Source organism: Danio rerio, chromosome 17 (genome assembly GCF_052040795.2).
Source record: "Danio rerio strain M-AB ecotype USA chromosome 17, GRCz13ab, whole genome shotgun sequence".
Classification (NCBI taxonomy): domain Eukaryota; kingdom Metazoa; phylum Chordata; class Actinopteri; order Cypriniformes; family Danionidae; genus Danio; species Danio rerio.
Genome location: NC_141037.1, coordinates 13,729,420 through 13,751,500, shown reverse-complemented (window position 1 = coordinate 13,751,500; position 22,081 = coordinate 13,729,420). Strand labels below are relative to the sequence as shown.

General features: G+C 35.6%; 1 protein-coding gene across 2 annotated transcripts in view; it reads left to right on the top strand.

Annotated features, from left to right (window-relative positions):
* Positions 1-22,081, top strand: part of emilin1b (elastin microfibril interfacer 1b) — a 181,960-nt gene that overhangs the window by 1,753 nt on the left and 158,126 nt on the right. The window lies entirely within an intron of this gene.

Below are 22,081 nucleotides of genomic sequence, written 5' to 3'. Positions count from 1 at the left end.
GGTGACGGCAATAGTCAAATCCTCAACCCGGGTCAGCCGAAGCTGGGCTTTTTTTGGAATGATTTAATGCGACTCTCAGACCTCGTGGTCATCTGGCATGATGAGATTTGTAAGGTCACTTCCTTTAGCAAAGCCAGAAGAGTCACCATCTGACCGAATGCCGACATAAATTATCAGGTTTCCTTGAGCGTTTCTGTGGTTAAGAAGTGCATAACCTTGGGAAAAGTGGCTGATGTCATGGAGTGCAATCTTCAGCAGTTGATGGGATGTGAATTTACTGCCAGTTGACTCGTCTAAACATGTTTCCAATAAACCACGACCTGCCACAATTGCTGTCGTAAAAATTTGTCATGTCACTTTGCCCGCCTCTCCAATGGGAAGAGGTCGGCGACCCTCTTTAAAATGTAGGCTTGTGTTTGTGTCAGTCTCTTAGTATTCATGTAGTGAAAACTGAGACTTAAGAATTAATGTGGCTTTTTGAAGTTGATGAATGATTTTATAAAGGTAAAAAGTGAAAACTGATCTGTGCATGATAAAGAATGGAGGGTCTTTGTAAGCTGATATATATGTACAATCCACAGGTTTTTAATGAATGGTTTTAATTACTTCTCTTTGGTGGGTTTATGCAGTTCAATCTTGGGTCACACACTGCTGTTTAAGGTTGGAAAGTTGTTTTTTTTTTTTTTTTTTGATCAAACATAGTGTAATGACACCAACCTATCAGGCACAGGACTGACTCTTTACCCCAACATCATGGGATTTGCATTTTGTTTGGAAATGAAAATCAGTTCGATGTCAAAATCTAACGTTAGGCTGACGTCAATGTCCAACGTAGGACAGTCATTGCATTTTTTGTTGCTTTCCAGCGCAACCTAAAAACAACAAAATATCAACTTCTAAAGATGTTACAGTTTGAAGTTGTGTGGACGTCACCAATATAGTAACGAGATTTTGGTAGCCATACCTGATGAATAAATGTCAGTATTTAACTTCAAGATGACGTTGGTTTAAGATCTAAAATCAACAAAAAAATCAACAAAATATCAACGTCATTTCACGTCGTTATTGGATGTCAAAATAACATTGTCCTTTGATGCTGGCGGTCTAAATCCAACCAAATATTAACATCTTATGTGTGTCTGCTGGGAATAATCATTTTTGCACATCAAAATAAGAATTTGACATTTAAAATTTAACTTTTTAAAATTTAAATTAACTTTTGTGGTGGAAATGTGGGCTTATAGCAAAGTTGGTTTGCTCCAGTATTAAGTGTCCTGCTTCTGTATTCATAAATCATTTTGATTCTTATTTCTAAAACATTTTCTTGGACTGTCCTGCTTTTAATGTTTGTAAAACTTTTTTATGAGGTGGACTAAAAGAATCTGATTAATTTTAGAATTTTTATAATATATAATGCAGAATCGGATATACAAACTGGAACGATACGATGAGATACGATACAATATGCTGATTTGGCCCTCAGGAAACATTTATTATTAATGTTGAAAACATTTATGTTGTTGTTAAACATTCAAAAATTTCTTCTGCTGCTTGTTCAACCTTATTTAACTTATTTACTTATTTCAAATGAGTTGAAACAACACAATCCTTCATTTTTTTTTTTTTTTTTGGAACAACCTAATTGTTAACCTTAGGGTGCTTTCACATCTGTGAATCCATTAATTTGTTCTGAAACGGGAATTAAAATTGTTACATTGTTGCTCTTTGTTCTTGGTGCGATTCACTTTCACACGGCAAAGTTTCTAAATGGACAAAAATGGCTAAAACAAGTAATGTGTGAGTAAACTCTCCTCACATTGGTCAGAGTTTCACGATTTATTTTGCAGAGTCTTGTTCAGCTGTTATGCGTCCTTATTTAAATTATGACAATGAGCAATACGATGATAAGCAATGTGAAGACCAGTGGGTTTGGTGGTGTTTGACAGGGTGTGTGCAGGGTATGGAAGGCCAAATGGGTCAAATTGCGCCTATTACCAAATGCGTGTCATCCCCAAAATGCCGTGATTTTTGCTGTCTTTTCTTTTTAAACGCTGAAAATACCGATGTTTTGGGGATGACACGCATTTGGTAATAGGCGCAATTTGACTCGTTTCTCCTTCCATACCCCGCTCTTCAGACACGTAGCCCACACCCTGTCAAATACCACCAAACCTCCCTTCCATATTGGGAAGGGATGCGGTGGGGAGGGGTGAGAAGTGTGCGATTATCACTCGTTTGCGGGCATTCAGGAGTCTCTGTGCATTTGCGGGAGACTCACAGAACTTCTGTGAGACTTGGGATGTCTGGAATGACCTCCCGCCCTACTCCTAATTCTCTCTTCATATAGCCGTATGCCTATTACATATCCATAAAACACTGTGATATAGCCGGGCTCGGATCGTATTGCTTTTTCACTATAATCCATCCGCTCTAGAGTTTGTTTCAATCGAGCTGAGACAACCTCATTCAGGCAATCTCAGCCCAATTGTTTTGGTGCGGATCTGAGCGCGATTGCTGGATTCACATATGCCAAACGAACCACGCTAACTGGGCAAACGAGACCCTAAGTTAACCTAAAAGCTAACTTAATGAAGGAATTATGTGGAACCCAGCATTTTTTACGTTTACATGATGCTTTTTGTTAATTTCACTTCATTTTCTTTTGGCTTAGTCCCTTTATTCATCAGGAGTCACAACTGTGGATTGAACTGCCGACTTATCCAGCATAAGTTTTTTTCCAGCTGCATCCCAGTACTGGGAAACATCCATACACTCTCATTCACACACATACACCACGACCAATTTAGTTTATTCAGTTCACCTATAGCGCATGTCTTTGGACTGTGGGGCATATTGGAGCACCTGGAGGAAACCCACGCAAACACAGGGAGAACATGCAAACGCCACACAGAAAATGCCAACTGACCCAACTGGGACTTGAACCAGCAACCTTCCTGCTGTAAGGCGACAGTGCTAACCACTGAGCCACCTTGTCACCCCTCATGCATTTTGTTTAAAATAGAAGTCTTTTATAACATTATAAAAGCATCCGTTATCATAAATTATTGAAGTTCATGTGTCCTTGCTGAATAGAAGTATTATTTTCTTTCTCTTTTTTTATATTTAAGTGGTGTAGTTTATTTGCCTTCACACATCTTTTTTAGCAATGTGTCTTATTTTGTCTGAATCATTCAAAAAAAATTCTTATGAATACACAAAGGACACACATTTGCAAGTAAAATGTTACCTTCACTTTGGATTGTGCAGGCCTTAATTTAAATGCAGAATACTGAAGGTATTGATTACACGCATTGAGCTATTCTACTGTGAGCTCAGTGACAACTGTGTGCTTGACTAGGATCAAACCCTATTGAAATGAATTTGAGTAAAGCCTTGTACTGTTTTTGCAGCTGCCTACAGTATGTAGATGTAAATCAGTCAGGTTATGTGGTTACATGCGGTTACTTATGAGGCTATGTTGGATTGCTAGCAAGTTGTGTTGTCTTAATACCAAAATTATGGCTTTTGATACAATGCCTGTCATATAATAATTTGGAGTCAGTGGTGTTGTCTGAGATTTGAGAGGTGATTTATTTATTTATTTATTTATTTATTTTGTCTTTGATAGCACTACCGACTTTAAAAAAAGGAAACCAAGGAGATCCACCAATGCAAACCACTTGTAGTAGACTCTCTCCTTATGCACCAGACACGTTCTTGTAAACACTGCATGCTTCTTGTAAAATATTGCGCAATGCTGAGCGTGCTCCATACAAAAACCACATATTGGACACAGGTGTAGGTCTCCTCTCCGTATGCACCAGACACTTTCTTATTAACACTCTGTATCTCATTTCAGAGGCCGGATACTCTGAAGGATGTATTTGAAGGGCGTTTGTGTCAATGCAACACAATAAAGGCTGTCTTGTTTTAAACCAGGGGTCACCAACATGGTGCCCGCGAGGATCTTATGTGTTGCCCACAAGCCTGTTCTAAAAAAAGCTCACCATAGCGCCACTTACCAGTAAGCTTCATCTAATATAGAAGTAATCATTTAAAAATGTAAATATTTGCATAGATGTATAAAAATAAAGTGTTGCACATTGATATATTAAATACAAGCTATTTCCTACCCTGTTAATTCATTGTTGATAACTTTTGTGAGATCATTAACATGATCAGTGTCTTCACATGGATGAATATCATTAATTATTACCAAAAACCTAAAGTATAATTAATAGTAAATTGAGCAAATTTGTGTGAAAAAAAGTGTTTATCAAACTGGTAGCCCTCCACATTCATCCGTACCCAAGAAGTAGCTCTCAGTTTCATAAAGGTTGGTGACCCCTGTTTTAAACTAATTCAAATGGTTCCCTCAAATGCAGCCTCCATAAGCATCCTTTGTTTTCCGGGTAATGAAGGATCAAACCAGTGGATCCTTTGCAACCCTGAACATCTCAAGATTCATTGTGTGCTAAAAATGGCCACCAACTGACGAAAGGGAATAGAAAAAAAAAACCTTGAGAGAAACCAGGCTCAGTTGGGCACAACCAATTCTCTTCTGGCCAAAAGTCCTGTGCAGAGCTGCAGTCTAGGCACCGGAGGCTGAAGAACCCTGGACAACCAATGTGTAGAAACTGCAGATGTGAGTAGTCCCTGTGAGTTTTGTGTAACAAATGGGCCGGGTGATACTTTCAGACTTCCCTCTCCCTCCGGGGGGGGGATCCCAAGGCATTCCCTGGCCAGCTTGTCCTGGGTCTTCCCTGAGGCCTCCTTCCAGTGGGACATGCCTGGAACACTTTACAATAGGCGTCCAGGAGGCATCCGAAACAGATGCCTGAGCAACCTTAGCTGACTTCTCTCGATGTGGAGGAGCAGCGACTCTACTCCGAGCTCCTCCTGGGTGACTGAGCTCCTCATACTATTAGGGTGAGCCCTGCCACCCTGTGAAGGAAACTAATTTTGGCCGCTTGTATCCAAGATCTTGTCCTTTCGGTCATGAACCAAAAATTATGACCATAGGTGAGAGTAGGAACGTAGATTGACCGGTAAATTGAGTGCTTTGCCTTTCGGCTCCGCTTTTTCTTTACCACAAAGGACCATTACATCGACTGCATTGCTGCTGCTGCTGCACCGATCCGCCTGTCAATCTCACGTTCCATCCTTCCCTCACTCGTGAACAAAACCCAGAGATACTTCATCACCTGGGGTAAAGACTACTCCCCTTCGGCAAGACATGTATGTAAATTTCCATTGTGTTCTGCGCTATTTGCAGTGCATTTCTTTATTTGCATGTTTTGACAACAAGTTGTTTTCTCTGTATACACTTACTTTCTGCATTTGAAGCTCATTTGAGTTCTCTCGGCAACTGTAGTTTCCTCTTTTAAAGATCTTTTTAATAATTGTTTCCTTGATCTGGATTGCTGCTTGTCTTTAATGGGGCTGATGGTATTGTAAAGGCATGGAGGCTGTTATTGTGACAGCGGGTCACATTGTGCTCCATATGATGAACAGATGCATTACATTGTGTCTAGAAATGAGGTTTTCTTCAATGCTTGTAAGCAGAATCACACACATAAACTCTACAGCGATGCCAGTGGAGTTCTGAGGATAAAGTACACTTTTTTTTTCTGTCTTGTTTAAAGTGAGGTAAAACAGCTGTCTTCCAGCTGAGAACACTTGCAATAAATAAACACACTCACACACACACACACAATTTTGTCAGGTTCAGAGAGGAATAAAACTGACTGCACAAAATAGCTGTAAGAAAACAAGAAAGGGTTATTAGAGGTTTAGAATGACAGCTTGTTTCAGCCATTGGATATTCTGCAACTAAAAGTTTATTTATTTTATTTATTTTTCTACCTTTAATTCCCCTCAGAGTTCTGCGTTAACATTGTACAATTCTGACTTTTGTTTCTTGGAAATCTGAAAAAAATGTCAGAATGCTGTGGTTCAGATTAGTTATTTTGAGTATAACTTTTATAATAATATAACTTTTAATAAAATGCAAGACTAAATAATAATGGACGTTTTTAAAAAGGTTTTTAAAATTTTTGAATTTTTATAAAACAAATTTTGTTATTAATGTGTTACTATTGTTTTTTTATTTAGGCTTATTTTTTGTATGACTTTTTAGGACTAAACTAGTTGGTAAACGAATGTGAAATTATAAATTTTGAACGTGAGAATTGTTGAAAAAACAAATAAAAATTCAAAAAATTTACCCAAAAAGAACTAAAGAATCTTTTGAAGATTAAGATAAAAATGAAGTTTTTCACATTTAAGTTTTTTCTTTCTTTCTCACAATTCTGCTTTTTATTTCTTGCAATTTTGAGATTTCCCCCTTTGAATTGTAATTTTATTTATAGTAACTGAATGTTTTACTTTTCAAATTTTATGTCTATTAGTTTTTCTGATATTTTATTTCATATTTCTGAAGTTCTAAATTTTTCACAGTTTTTTTTACCGCTCTCACTTGATTCCTCAAAATTCAAAATTTATATATCACAAGAATTATTTATTTTCTTCTCAGAATTGCTCTTTGAGAATTTTTAGACTTTCCTCAGCTTACTTTGAATGCTTATAGCTAATGTGTGAACTATACAATGATAATCAAAGGGGGGTCAACTTTTCCAGTGATGTCAGTTTGTGTAATACATGCTTCTATTATTTATGTATTGATTTAAATTAAATCTAATCTGTTATCATTCATTCATTTTCTTGCCGGCTTAGTCCCTTTTTTAATCTGGGGTCGCCACAGCGGAATGAACCGCCAACTTATCCAGCACAACTTATCCCTTCCAGCCGCAACCCATCTCTGGTAAACAAACACTCATTCACACACACTCATACACTACGGACAATTTAGCCTATCCAATTCACCTTTACCGCATGTCTTTGGACTGTGGGGGAAACCGGAGGAAACCCTGCAATCGCAGGGAGAACATGCAAACTCCACACAGAAACGCCAGTTGAGCCGAGAATCAAACCAGCGACCTTCGCTTTCAGTGTTTTGATGGATATTTAGTGTATTCAGATGTACAGCATCCTCTGCTGTTTTAGACATCAAACTATACATCCAATTTGACTTTACTTTCAGGCTATTTGTACATACAAACCCCTATTCTTGTCTAGTCCTGTGAACACTTATGATGTATGGTGCTCTAGATCTGGCAGTTTCAGTTTGTTGAATGATTTTTTTCTGGCACTGACTAATTGGCGCAGATATGCATTCACAATGGTATGAACCATTATAGGGGAGGTCAGTTGTATATTTATATTATTATTTTAAATGTTAACATTATTATGCATAAAATGCAGTGAACTATTTGTCTCTATTAAAGGACTGACCCCTCCATACATCTTGTTTTGATGTCCTTCAGGGGAGATCAAGCATTATTTTGGGGGGGTCAATCCCCCCCCAAACCCCCTGTAATTTGCACCCTGCTTATAGCGGCAAGTTTATAAGAAAAAACTAAATTCAAGTATTTTTGAGAAAACAGACTAAAGCAGAATCATAAGATAAAAACATATTCATGTGTTTTTTTTTTTTTTTTACCAATTCTAAACTTCCATTATTTAGACTTCAAATCACTGAGGGGAAAAATCTGTCTGCACAGCAAGACTGAAAAATAAGATTGCTTACATCTCTCACTCACCTTCATGTCTTTCAAACCCTGCATGTTTTTCTTTCTTCCGTGAAACTCAAGCCGGGGAAGATTTTCAGGGAATTATGACTCAGCCGTGTGAATCACCTTCCACTTTTTGATATATGGAAATGACTTGGACATTCAACTAAACCATCATCCACTTTTGTCTCTCACAGAAGAAAGAAAATCATGCTGGTTTGGACAGAGAAATGATGACACGATATACCCTTTTTGCCTGAACTAGTCCTTTTACATACATAGGTCATTAGGTGTTATTTTATGTTAAGACATGTCTTCCTGACTTTATTAATGCCAGGTTTTATCGTCCAGTTCCGATCGAGATTGAAAATGCATGATCAGGCCCCATTTCCCATCATGTGATAGGATCTAGACATCCCTAATAATATTAATAATAATAAAACTGAAAAAAAAAATCAGCTAGTTGCCAATTATTCTTCATAAGTATAAATAAATAAATAAATAAATTTTATTTATTTATTTATTTATTTATTTTATTTTATTTTATTTTATTTATTATTTATTTATTTATTTTTTTTATTTATTTATTTATTTATTTATTTATTTATTTATTTATTCATTCATTCATTCATTCACTCATTTTCTTTTTGGCTTAGTCCCTTTATTAATCAGGGGTCGCCCCAGCAGAATGAACTGCCAACTTATACAGCATAAGTTTTATACAGCAGATGCCCTTCCAGCTGCAACCCATCACTGGGAGACAGCCATGCAATCTCATTCCCACACATACATTACGAATAATTTAGCTTACCCAATTCACCATGTCTTTGGACTTGTGGAGGAAACCCACACGAACACTGGGAGAACATGCAAACTCTCACAGAACTGTGAGACTGGCCCAGCCAAGACTCAAACCAGCGGCCTTCCATAAATAAATAAATTCTATATTATTTATTTATCTGTTTTTAAAAAAATAACAAGTTTAAAAGACAAAACATCAAATACAAAAATGGATTTATTGTAAATGTATAAATATTGATGATTAAAAACTGCAATTTATAACTACACTATAATAGGACAGAAACCAAAACATTAAAGTTATTTTGAGCTCATAAGCATTTATCAAATCAGGGGTTATTGGGTACATGCTTTTAAAATTACCCCAAAAATTGAAAATAATTTGTAAACATCTGACAACATTTAGCTAGTCCCTCTCTCTGTTAGCATACTTTGGAAATGATCTGATGTTTTTCTCATTTCTCCTAACTCTTTTACATCTAATTGCTGTTGTGTTCCTATCAAAACCACACAAACCATGTATTTTGGTTGCAAAGTGATGTTTAAACACTAAGAGCGAGAGAGAAAGACAAAGGCGTGTGTGTGTGTGTGTGTGTGTCTTAGTTTTGTCACTATTCATCCTAAATATTTGATATAGGAGTTAGTGCGTCCCAAAACCTAATAATTTATGTTTAAATTATTATGAGTTCAAGTTTGACATTAAGCATCACAATATTTTGGGGTCCAAACATCTATCAGAAGCCAAAAGTGAACAACAAATAAATGCTTGCATACTGTAATACTACTGAAAATCATGATTGTAATGTTTAAATCCATGTCTGATCTCAGTTTGGTCAGACAGTGATTTAAAATCATATTTTAGAAATCATTATAATGCTGGTCTGTGATTAATTAGTCAGAGACTGCAGTTTACACCATTATATTGGAAACGATTATCTTTAATATGTGTTATTACTAAACCGTGGTCATAAACAGCTATTGAGATTGAGTTCGAGTAGGGGGCACGGCTTTATTTTAGCACATCATTCCCTCGTAGCAAACTAACAGTATAACAGGGTGTGGTTTTGAATATTGTGGCTGACTGAAGCATCAAACTGACATCCACAGAGAAGGACCGACACAGACAATGGTCAGACTTTTATTGAAGATTACCAAAACATTTCTTTTATTCAGTGTATTCAATTTCACAGATGAATAATTACATAAGGAATAACAATGTGGGCTAGCAGAACAAAAAGTACATTTTGATGAATGATTCTAAGGGCACTGTGATCGGTATATCGAAAAAGGACATACTGATATGTCATTTTATTACCTGTAATTGTTTATTAAAGAAATTTGAATAGAACAATTATTTAAATAAAAATAACAGGCTTATCATTACTGTAATCAAGTAGGTGTTCTCAGGAATTTAATATTACTAGTAGTTTTAAAAATCCTTTTATGTACTTTTACTTTCACTCAGGGCCGGAGTGGGACTCATTTTCAGCCCTGGAGTTTCAAGCCAGACCGGCCCACCTCAGTTCACGACTGATTCCAATTCAGTTACTAATGGCACTATCACGTCTTTTTCAAGAAAACTGCTGCTTTAGAAATTCAAATGTTCAACAGCCCTAACAGTATTTTATGTCTTAACAATAAAATCGAAAAAAAAAAAAAAAAGATTTTTCTTGGGAGATTCGATCACTGGTCTTTACCATTGAAATGCAATGTGCTTACCACTGGACCACATTAGCGCTATTACAGTGAGAGAAAAAAATAACTAATGACTTGCGACCCTTACGACACAGCACTACTTTCTTTTGATGGCTCAATCTTTTTCTCCTATTTTTAGATTTCTGATCAAGTTATGTCATATTTATTAATGTAGTGAATCATTTGATTTTCATTGAGCAGGTGTTTTATTCATTTTATTCGAATTCTTATATTCACTAAGGTGCCGCTGTTTGGGGCGATAGTTGCATTACATCATCATCATTAACGTTAGTTAACCTGCAGGCTGCATTTTTCTCACGGGGCTGCGAGAAAATAAATAAAAAGAGCGGCACTACGGTAAAATAATGATTAAAAAGAGTAAAGCTATGGTCAAAAAAATAAATAGAAGAAAAAAGTGTGACTGCTGAGAGTGCAAGCAGCTAGGGACACCGGCCCTCGCGGCCAAAAAACAGACCGGCCCACCGGGAATTCTCCCGGTCCTCCCGATTAGCCAATCCGGGCCTGCTTTCACTTGAATAGATTTTTAGTCAACCCAGTCTCATTCTGACAATGCTATATACATTTCTAGAGAGCGCCAGATACGTCCCAGGAGCTACGTATTTTGCAGTTTTTGTTTTCGCGAATCCGTCAGAGGCAGCTGTGTGTGTGTTTTTTTTTTTTTTTAAGTCAAATTTCTCTCTCGAATGCCATTCGCGCCTGCTGTTCTCAGATAAATCCATCTGAGGCATCTGTCAACTGATTGTTGAATGACTGACCCGCCCTTCTCCTTCCTTAAACCCAACCAAGTGCTTTTAAAAGCACCAATTGACCCACCCACCAACGTCCCTAAACCCAACCACAATTTTAAAAAGTAATATAGAAAAAGAAAAGCCCTCTCCTGATTTATTTATTTTTTCATACGTTTTTAGATTTAACCACATTATCACCCTGTTATTTACTTGTTTATTTTATTTTTTGAATTTTTTTTTTTTTGCCTTCACTTTCTGGAGCCGTTCCTCACCAGACTTGAATACTGTCGTTGTGGTCAACTCCTCTGCGTCTTAAGTCCACCGACATACAAGGGACCAGGGACAAACTGGTAACAGCGGGAAAGCAGTCCATATGGAGGTAAGCGGTCACCTGGTAAGTGTGAAAAGGATCGGCGTCATAATGCCCCATAGCATTCGTTAAAAAATTAAATGCAGCCATACGTACTTTTGGGTACATAATTTGCGATCTCTAGAAATGTATATAGGGCTACGTTTTCAGAATGAGCCTATGTTGTTTTTAGTAATGTATCGGTACTTTTACTCCAGGATTTTCCTTCAACCTGCAGTCATTACTTTGTTTTTTTTTCTTGTCTGTTTTGATTGGCTAAAGCAGAATAATCAGTCCTGTGATTCCCATCCAATCAAATCACACATAGAATAACCTCGAGACACAGAAGACACAATATTGTTACACTCAATGACCAAGAGATGGTTTAGGCTGCATGTCAGTGATGAGAAGATGACAGATGCTTACTTTATGATGGCTGAAATTGCCAAATGGCCTTCAACAATAACTAAATACACTACAGAATGTTACGTTTTCACACACAAATTTCATGAAAAAGCATTAACCTTTTAGAATGCAACACTCGCTACTCTTGAGTATTTTTTAATGGGCTTCTTTTTACTCTTACTTTGAGTAATATTTACAACAAATACTTTTACTCTTGCACCAGTAAGTAATGGTACTTTCACTTGAGTATGGTCTTTCAGTACTCTATTACACTTTGTCCTATGTGAGTTACATTTGTATTACTGTTTTTATTTACTAGTAAATTTATTTACTTGATTACTAGTATTAACTCTTTGTGCATATGAGATGTGCAAGATAGATGAAAAAAATTCAAATACGGTAGGAAGATTAAGATTTAACACATGCACGCACGCACATACACATGTTTATTTTAATATTATACACCAAAACAGATATTGATAAAGAATTTAAGAGCTTTTAAACATCATTTACATTAATACATTTATTCGGAAAAAGAAATGAGGAGGATTTGACAACATGACTGATGCGGCGTGTGCTGTAATTAAGCAACAGAATGTTTTTTTAATGACGCAGTTTGTCTCAAACTTTTTATACTTTCCTGTTACACTCCTGTTATACTTTCCTGTTACTACCTTCCTGTTAGTACAAAAGTTTGCATTATTTCTTCACATAATAAGCATACTTTTAGGGTGTAGTATAAGTAGGTGACGTGTGTGTCTGAGTGTGTGTGTGTGTTTGGAGGGAGGGAGGGGGGGGGGGGGGGGTGGTCTGCCGCTGCTCAGCATCTTGTTTGTCAGGCATGGATGGGGATTAGTGGGCTGAGCTTCTGCATTCTCCACTGCAGAGGCAATGCTTCCACAGGCCAGGAGTGACGCACTTCATCTACACTGGGGACAATTACAGATTTACTGAGAACTACAGAAATCAAATATCAAATCAAATTCAGATCAGTAGTTCAGTTTATAGCAAGAATATTGTTTTTGTTGTTGTTTGTTTCTATAAAAGATTGAATAAATGGAAATTAATTTCACCCAAAATGCATGCATGCAGTCGTTCTTGGTTGTTTTGAAAATGTATTTGCTATTTTGTTTGCATTATATGTTTGGTTTTATTTAATTTTTATTTATTACATATTTTATATATCACATTATACATTTGTTTATTAATAAGGTCATTAATTTGCGTAGTTGACAGTGTTTGTTGTTTAATTTAGTTATTAGATTTTATTGCAAGCATTTTTGTATGCTGACTGCTTTTATTTGGTTTGTTTGTTTATTTGTTTGTTTTAATTGTATGTATTTTGGATTATCAATTTTGTTTATGTATTTTATTTTTTAGTTGTCTTTACAGTTTAGGGCACGTTAATTTATTGTTAGTTTTTTTAATGCTGATTAATTTATTAGCCAGTTTGCCCTTTTCCATTTGTTTGTTTATTTTATTTATTTATTTATTTTTTTACTATATTTTTAGGGGTCTTTCACCTTTAATTAGGATAGGACAGTGAAGATTATAGACAGGAAAGCATTGGGAGCAAAGAAAGGGGAAGAGTCTGCAAAGGACCTCAAGCCTAGAATCAAACTCAGGTCGTCGTGAGCCCCACGATGCTATATGTCAACGCACTTAACCACTAGGTTATTGGTGCTGACATTTTATTTTAATTCAAGAGTTCACACTTAGCTCATGATTTTTAAATAGCTTGTTTGGCTTGCAGTCCCAAGAGAGAGCCCTGAGCTCAAGGGATCCTTGGTCCCAGGGCTCCCTCCCATTCGCAGGGCGAAGGAAGATTGAGCTCAGGTTGATCTCAAAACTCCCCCACTGCTAAGGCTAAGGTGAACTTCCTGAGACGTTTGGAAAGAGTAGTTAGGCTAATTTTGCCTTTTTAATATAGAGCATATTTGGATGTGTGGAGGAAACCAGGGAACCCAGAATAAACCCACGTGGACACGGGGAGAACATGCAAACTTCGCACAGAAATACCAGATAGCCCAGCTAGGACCCGGAGCTATTGGTGTTCCTGCTGTGAGGCAACAGTGCCAGTCCCCGCGCCACTGTGCTGACCATCCTGAATAAAGGTGGAAGAAGGGGGGAAGGTTTTTTTTTTTTCCCAGACGAAGATAGTTGTTGAAAGGAAATAAGGATATATATATATATAGTGACTTAGGATCCTTTGATTGGAGGATCGTGATTAGCTAATGTGGGCCAACCGGGTCAGTCATGAGCGCGTGCTCCTCTCGAAATTAGTTTAATATTAAACTTTTAGTTGTACTCATTTGTAGTTATTTGGATTTGTTTATTTATTTTACTTGCATAAATCTATTGTTTGTAATTTGTGGATATGTATTTTTAAATATTGTCAGTTTTGTGAAATAATTGGGACTAAAGAAAAACTGGGATAAAAGGGATTGTTTCCAAACAGGTTTTAAAATTTCCTTTACCCCACTGTCTAATAAGCAATTATTGTTTAAGCTAGAATTATACATTGAACTGCTCGGAAATACTAGAAATGATCTTAAAAATTGTATATAGTAAAAGCTTTGCCTTCACTCATCGAGTTCATCAAAATAAAGAGACTTACAGTTGAAATAAAGATCCAATGTTAGCTGTCGGATTTTTATTGTAATGATGTACACCTGATTAATGATATAGTTGATGCACTTTATTTCTGTAGATTGAGGTCGGAAATGTGAAGATTGTTTATTGTTATTGCTGTGAAGATTAAAAAGTTATTGTGTCATTAATGGATAATGAAATGAGAGTGACGGTCTAATTAATTGCACATTGTGATTGACTATGAGATTAAAGGGTGGAGTTAAAGAATTGTTGCACACACTGAGGAAGGCTTTGTGCTGAAACGTCTGTCTTTTAATCACCCGTAAAATGTAAGAAAGTAAAAAGATAAAAACAGTACGAAGCAATTGAGTGCGAATCATTACCTTTTTTTTTGACAAATAGAGATCCTAAAAATATTTTTAAACATACATGCTTCACCTCTAAGCTCACAAAACCTGGGCAAGATTATGTACAAAACTAATATTTTTGGGCTGAATAATATTTATTATTAAAAACCACCTGTTAAATATGCAAATCCCCCATGCAGCTGCAAATTTCTTAATGCCCTGCTGATTTTTGTTTTTAATCGCAGCACAAAGCTGCTACTGTTCTCGTGTAGTGTTTTTACTCGCACCTTTTCAAACCCAATTCTCCAGTGGCTATTTTTAGCATGGAAAACATCCCTAATGTGTACTCTACTTTTACGATTTTTCATTCATCTCCAGCCTGTCAGCCTAAAATGACCAACGCTTCCCATGAAGTCAGGCCAACGGGTGGTGCGTCTCTGTAATGTCACATGTCTGCCAAGTACCAGTGTGTCTCATCACATTATTCCATCCAGTTCTCCGGATGCCCACATGTTGCTCATATTACTTTGCTTATAATGTCTGTGAAATATCCCAAAAGTTAGCATAACACACCACCAACACGTGTAATTACTGTCAAGCTGCTCTTACCATAACACATATTTTATTAGAATGTGAAAGTTTAAGCATCATTAGACAAGATATTTTTAGTTAAATAATTTTGATGAATGTTTTTTAATGGGTATCACCAGGAAGAAGTTATTTACTAAATATTGAATTTAATTTTAATATACATGTTTTTGTGAATTTAATTTAATTTATTTCTTATTTATATATTTGTTTAATTCTTGATTTTTCCTATTTGTGTCCACGATTATATGCATGAATACTTTCTATAATAAATTATTATTAAGCTGCACTTGGATCCTATATCTTTTATCTTCGCCAGGCCGAGACCCAAAAGTGACAACCATTCGATAAACGCATATACAGCCAGATAAATGGTACTGTGAAAGTAAATACTGTATTTTTGCTGTAGTTGATTTACAGTAATTATTTTTCCATTGCACTATGACTTTATATTCTATACTGTACATTATTTCTGTTAAGTGACAAGACTTTTGTCTAGGAAAAGTCAGACATTACTGTCCCAATTAAATATTTAAAAATCAAGGTATGATCATATTTTATTATAGTAAAATAAGCGTAGAGGCCTTTGCCTTTCATATAAGCCACTTTTGATACAAAATGATCAACTAGAAGTCAAGTTATTATTTGTTGTTCGTAAAACTTGGATAGGCGACAAGACTTTTGTCAGGTAGTGTATATTGATCTTGCCATGAATCAGCCATAAGTTGCTGACGTGGTTATAAATAAATCAGAAAGTTAGCATAACACAACTTGTGGACAGCCCTCTCAAACTTTCATTAGAAAATGTTAGTGATCAAGATCAAAAATATTCTGATAATATTCTGTGCTTTCTTTTTTGGTTGTCTTCATTTCTGAAGATCACAGTGTAAGAAGTATGAGTCATCTTCAAATGTCATGGTCATACGTTCTGTGTTTTGATGTAAGTTATGGAATTGTTAATTTGGCATGCATTCTTGAAATGATTAATAAATCAAAAACTGTTGGGGAATACATTGCTAGAGAGTTGCCAACAACATTTTGATATCAATATTATAACAAGTCTTTAAGGATCAAAATAGATTTTAAGAAAAAAAAAAAAACAGAAGAATATATATATATTTTTTTGATGTTGATCAATCATTCCTTCAACAACGTTTGATGTTGAAAAGTTTGAGAGTTACTTTTTTTCAATGGTTTGAAGGGATATATTGCTAAGTCGGTGGTATAAACCACAACACAAAAACCAGGTATTGAACTGACAGTGCTTTTTCTGTTATTTTACAAATTTAATACTAAATATATTATTTCTTACGCAATACAATGTTTCAAACTATTTATTTATTTATTTATTTATTTGTTTGTTTATTTGACAGGGACCGTACACTTTGTTATACAGAGACAACTGATGCTGCGTACATAGGGCTTATCGCATAAATCTCAATGTTCTAAGAAAGAAATTACAATATGCAAATTAGTTTTTGGTTTCTGACAGGTGTTCTAAGTGTTCAACCACACAGTCACAAGAGACTGGGCCAATTTCTGACCAATTAGAGCATAGTAGGCTGTCAAAGAGGTGGAGTTTAGAGACTGGATTCTTGAACTCATCATTTCAGACACTGCACTTCATAAATACATCCATAAATTAACAATTTTCCATATTTTATGATTCAGATTTTTTTTTTTTTACATTTATTTATGCTTATGAATTCGTTGGACACTGATCAGTTCTTGAACAACTAATCTAAACTCGGTAAAGGGATATATTGCTTGGGTCGGTGTTGTAAACTACAGTACAAAAGCAGGTAATAAACTGACAGTACACTTTTTCTGTTATTTTACGGATTTAATTCTAATTATATTATTTCTTATGCAATACATTTGTTTCAAACTATTTATTTATATATTTGTTTGTTTATTTAACAGGGGCAATGCATTTGACATTGTTATACGAAGACAAGCGATACTGCGTACATCCACATGCTTTTGAATTTGTTGGACGTTAATCATTCCTCCAACAACTTTCAATGCTAAAAAATTAACTTTTTTTTTTTTCAACAGTTTGAAGGCATATATCGCCTGGGTCAGTGTTGTAAACTAGAGGTCTGCATTCCCACAGATGTACTGCAGGAGCTATAGGACTTGACCAGATTTCTTGCGGCATGGGAATAAAATTTTAAATAAAACTCGGTAGCAGTCGGTAACTCTTGTGTACTTTGAACGGGAGCAGGTGGGCTAACAAAATATAGCATTCCTGAGAGATGGAGAGTGTGAGTGAGTGAGAGAGCAAGCGCATCTGCCATGGTGCTGTACTATGTGTTTGTGTGTGTGTGAATGAAAGAGAGCGTGTTGATGTGTTTCGCTTGTTATAGGCTGTCTGGACTCTAACATCCAGCAGGGTTTTTTGGGAGGCATTTTAAATCTCTATACATTTTGCATTCTCCCTTGGCAAAATGTGCACCTGCTATGTGTATAGAAATAATGCTGATATGATAAATGAAACTCAATCGGTAGTTGGCAAATATATTAAGTGGATATGTTAATCTTGTACAAATCTGACTTTGAAAAAGTCAGTGCCTTACCAGGCACAAACGCGGCACTCATGTCTCATCACAAAAAGGCAAACAAAACTGACATTTAGCCGACAATCCTTGCACAACCTACATTTTTAACACATCTGTTATCTATCTTTTTTGGTAGTGCCCAATTTTTTAACGTGAGATTTTGAAAACCAGATCTAAATTTAGTGGGAACAGTCAAGTAGAAAACAGGGCTGGTCAGGCAGTGGGTGAACAAAGGCTGAATATACAGTGGGAGCGGTCGGGTGAGGAATAAAACCTGCCGGGAGCGGGCAGGAGCAGGATTAAAAATTCAGTCCTGTGCAGATCTCTATTGTAAACTACAGTACAAAAACCAGGTAATAAACGGACAGTACACTTTTTTTCTGGTATTTTACAGATTCCATTCTAAATATGAAGAGTTCGGATGCAAAAACGTCTAAATGCCGTCTGAAATTTTTTTTATAAAATGAGCATTTTTTTATTTTATTTTATCAGGCCTCTGTGTGTAGGTTCAGTAATATCACTTTTATGGCAAAGAATAAGTCATTTTCATAGTCTTTAAAGTGAAATAACTCCACATAAACGGAGGCTGAGAGAAATGGAAACTTTAGACGCCATTTGGAGGTTTTTGCATGTGAACTCGTCATATATTTTTTATGCGATACATTTGTTGCAGACTATTTATTTATATGTTTGTTTATTTAGCAGGGACAATACACTTGACATTGTTATACAGAGATAACGATGCTGTAACGTATGCTGTAAAACCCAACAGCCAACTTGAAATGAGTGTAGTTAACTCAAAATTGACTTAGTTCTACTCATTTGAAAAAAGTTTTGAGTTAATAAAATATCTAATTACTTCAACTTAAATGGAGTAAGTTCACAGTACTCATCTAGATTTGTTTTTTAAGTCAGATGGTTTGTCGCAATCGTTTTCCTCAAACGGTTTGAGTCGACTTAACTTATTGGGTTTTACAGTACTCAATTGGTTTGAGTTCTCTTCATTTACTGGGTTTTATTGTGCTCAAGTTGCTTCATTTACTCAAATGGATTAAGTTCACAGTACTCATTAGGATTAGTTTTCTGAACTTAAAGGGTTTGTTGCAATCAGTTTCTTCAAATGGTTTGAGTTTCCTTAACTTTTCAGGTTTTACAGTGTAATAATAAACTACTAATAACTCCTAAAATATCAATAAAAATCATTTTGTAAATTTTAAAACAGCAAAAGTTAACAGAGCAGAGAATAAGGTCCAATTATGCAATTTATAACTAAATTAATGAAGAATACTGAATCTGTGAATTTACAGATGTTTTTACAGTGTGTGATAATAGAGCTGATGTATATTCTGAGTTCTACAGCTTTTTTGGACCTTGTATGAGTGTACACCTATAAGAGAGTCTCCTTTTCCAGTCCATTCTTTTTCCATTAAACTTGTGAAATATATATTTTATCACCCCTACACGGTTGAAGTTTGTACTTCAGAGGGAAGGGATGGTTGAGATGTTTGTAGTGTGATTTAAGGTAGCTCTGAGATGACCTCAGATCAGTTTCTGTTTATTCTGGATGGTCTCATGGTGAGGACTGGCGGCCACCCACATGTGTGACGGATTTAGTTTGAGCCTGTAGGAATCTCTCCAATATAAGGTGAAAAACAGTGTTAACAGAGGGCCGGTTTCTCATTTCTGGCCGGATTGACATTATTGACTGTCTGGACACTCTGAACCACTGTTTGTACACTGTACACGTCTGACATGTTAGTTTAATATACTTTAGATAATTGATGACAGTTGTCTAAAGTAGATGTGCGTTTTATAAAGTCTCTCGGGTTGTTTACAATGAAATTTGTACTTAAAAACTGATACGTTTTTCTTTAGCATTTTTGAAACATTTGTTTACATTTTATTTTAAGGTACTTAAAATAATTCTCACTATTGGGGTGACATGGTGGCACAATAGGTAGCGCTGTCACCTCACAGCTAGAAGATCACAGGTTCGAGCCTCGACTGGGTCAGTTAGCATTGCTTTGTGGAGTTTGCATGTTCTCCCCATGTTGGCGTGGGTTTCCTCCGGGTGCTCCAGTTTCCCCCACAGTCCAAAGACATGCGCTTTAGGTAAATTGGGTAATCCAAATTGTCCATAGTGTGTGAGTGTATGGGTGTTTCCCAGTAATGAGTTGCAGCTAGAAGGGCATCCGCTGCATAAAACATATGCTGGATAAGTTGGCGGTTCATACCACTGTGGCAATCCCTGATTGATAAAGAGACTAAGCCAAAAAGAAAATGAATGAATAAATAAATTCTCACTATTAACAAACCAATAACTTTGACTTTTGCCTTCAAGAACTCAAAATTTGCTGGTTTTTAATAGTTATTAAGGTTGTGGTTTGGTTTTGGGTACGATTAGAGATGTAGAATAAGGTCATGCAGAATATGTACTTTATATTAATAAAAAGTACATACTAAGCACTAATATGTACTACTAAGTGCTAAAAACAGTGTTGGGGAAAGTTACAATAATAAGTTACTTTACAAAGAAGTAACTAGTTAAGTTCAAAATCGAACCAAAAGTGCTTAGGAGTAGCTTAAACAATGTGTTGGTGCTCTTTGGGTAAGGGATTCATCAGAATAAACAACAAAAATCCATCCAAGGCACTAGAAAAATGTGAAATAAAAAAAATGAAGACTTTATCCCCATGGCTGATAATTAATAATAACTTAATTATTAATATTTACTAATATGTAAAAAAAAATTCTCAACATTTTTCGAGTGCCTTGAACTGATTTTTGCTGTTTAACTAGTTCAGTTATTTAGTTACTTTTTATGATAAGTGATATGATATTGCTTTGTTACTTTACGTTACACTACGTGAGTTACTTTTGTGATACATTTTGCATTTTTTTCTTCTTTTTTTTTCCCAAAGAGGAGCTCTGCATTTAACAGTGCACTATTCAACCGTCATTCACCTTTAAAAAATGTCTATAGGATGCATTCCAATAATGTATTTGTGCATATACATTAGATTAGTCAGTATACTGAAGCCAAATTAGGAGTTTCTGCACAATTGGTGAAAAAAATAAAAAAACACACACACACACACACACACACACACACACACACACACACACACACACACACACACAAACAATTTTCAAAAAATGTCTAGTAATATTTTTTTTTCTTCTGGAGAAAGTCTTATTTGTTTTATTTCGACTAAAATAAAAGCATTTTTAAAAAAACATTTTAAGGTCAAAATTATTAGCCCCTTTAAGCTAATTTTATTTTCGACTGCTTTAAGAAAAAACCATCATTATACAATAACTTGCCTAATTACCCTAACCTGCTTAGTTAACTTAATTACCCTATTTAAGCCTTTAAATGTCACCTTACGCTGTATAGAAGTGTATAAAATATTATTTACTGTCATCATGGCAAAGATAAAATAAATCAGTTATTAGAAATCAGTTATCAAAACTATTATGCTCAGACATGGTTGAAAAAAATCTTCTTTCTGTTAAACAGAAATTGGGGGGAAAATGTATTCAGGATTTATATTTTGTATATGAATGTGCTGAGAGAGAAATTATGATATTCAAATGAGGTTTTGGTTTTTGACACTTGCTCAAAGCAATGTTCAACCAATAACAAGACACTGAGCCATTTTCTGGGCCAATTATTTTGAATGTTTGTGTTAAAATGCACCTAAAACACTGTTCATGTAAGTGAGTAATTAGTTGAAAACTGCTCCAGCACCCTCATTTACGTTTTATAAAATTGGTGGCCAATTTGATTGAATTGCATCAGATTTCATGCAAAATTTTTGTTGCAAATTTTGTCTGACGGCGTGTCATGACTAAATTTCACAGCACATTTAGCATATTTTTGTGTCACAAACATTTATTTTGTTGTGGTTTTTATTGCAATAGCTCTCAACAAAACTCTTTAATTCTCCCTAAACTTAGTATTGTCTCCCTAACTAAAGGTCAATAAAAGCTTTATTTTAGCCTAAACAATACTCATTGTGCTTCACTGAAGTCTGGATTTAGGGTTGTGTAATTACTATAAGGAAGCAACATGGAGGACGGCCTTTGGACTGTTAAAACTGACTAATGGACTGAAGAGTTTCCTGGATGCAGTGCAGTGAAATGGACCACAATGCAAGAATAAAAAAGAAAAGAAAGAAAGCTGGCTTGACCCCCAGAGTCACATTTAGGCTCTCTGTGAATTATTTTCTGCAGTCCAGTTCCAAATTCCCACATTGGCTTCTAATATTTTACCACTGTTTATCAGAACTGAACTGTAGCTGATCCCTTTTGAAGGGCATTCTAAATAAAGGCTTGGAAATGAATTTAGAACAACTTTACTATT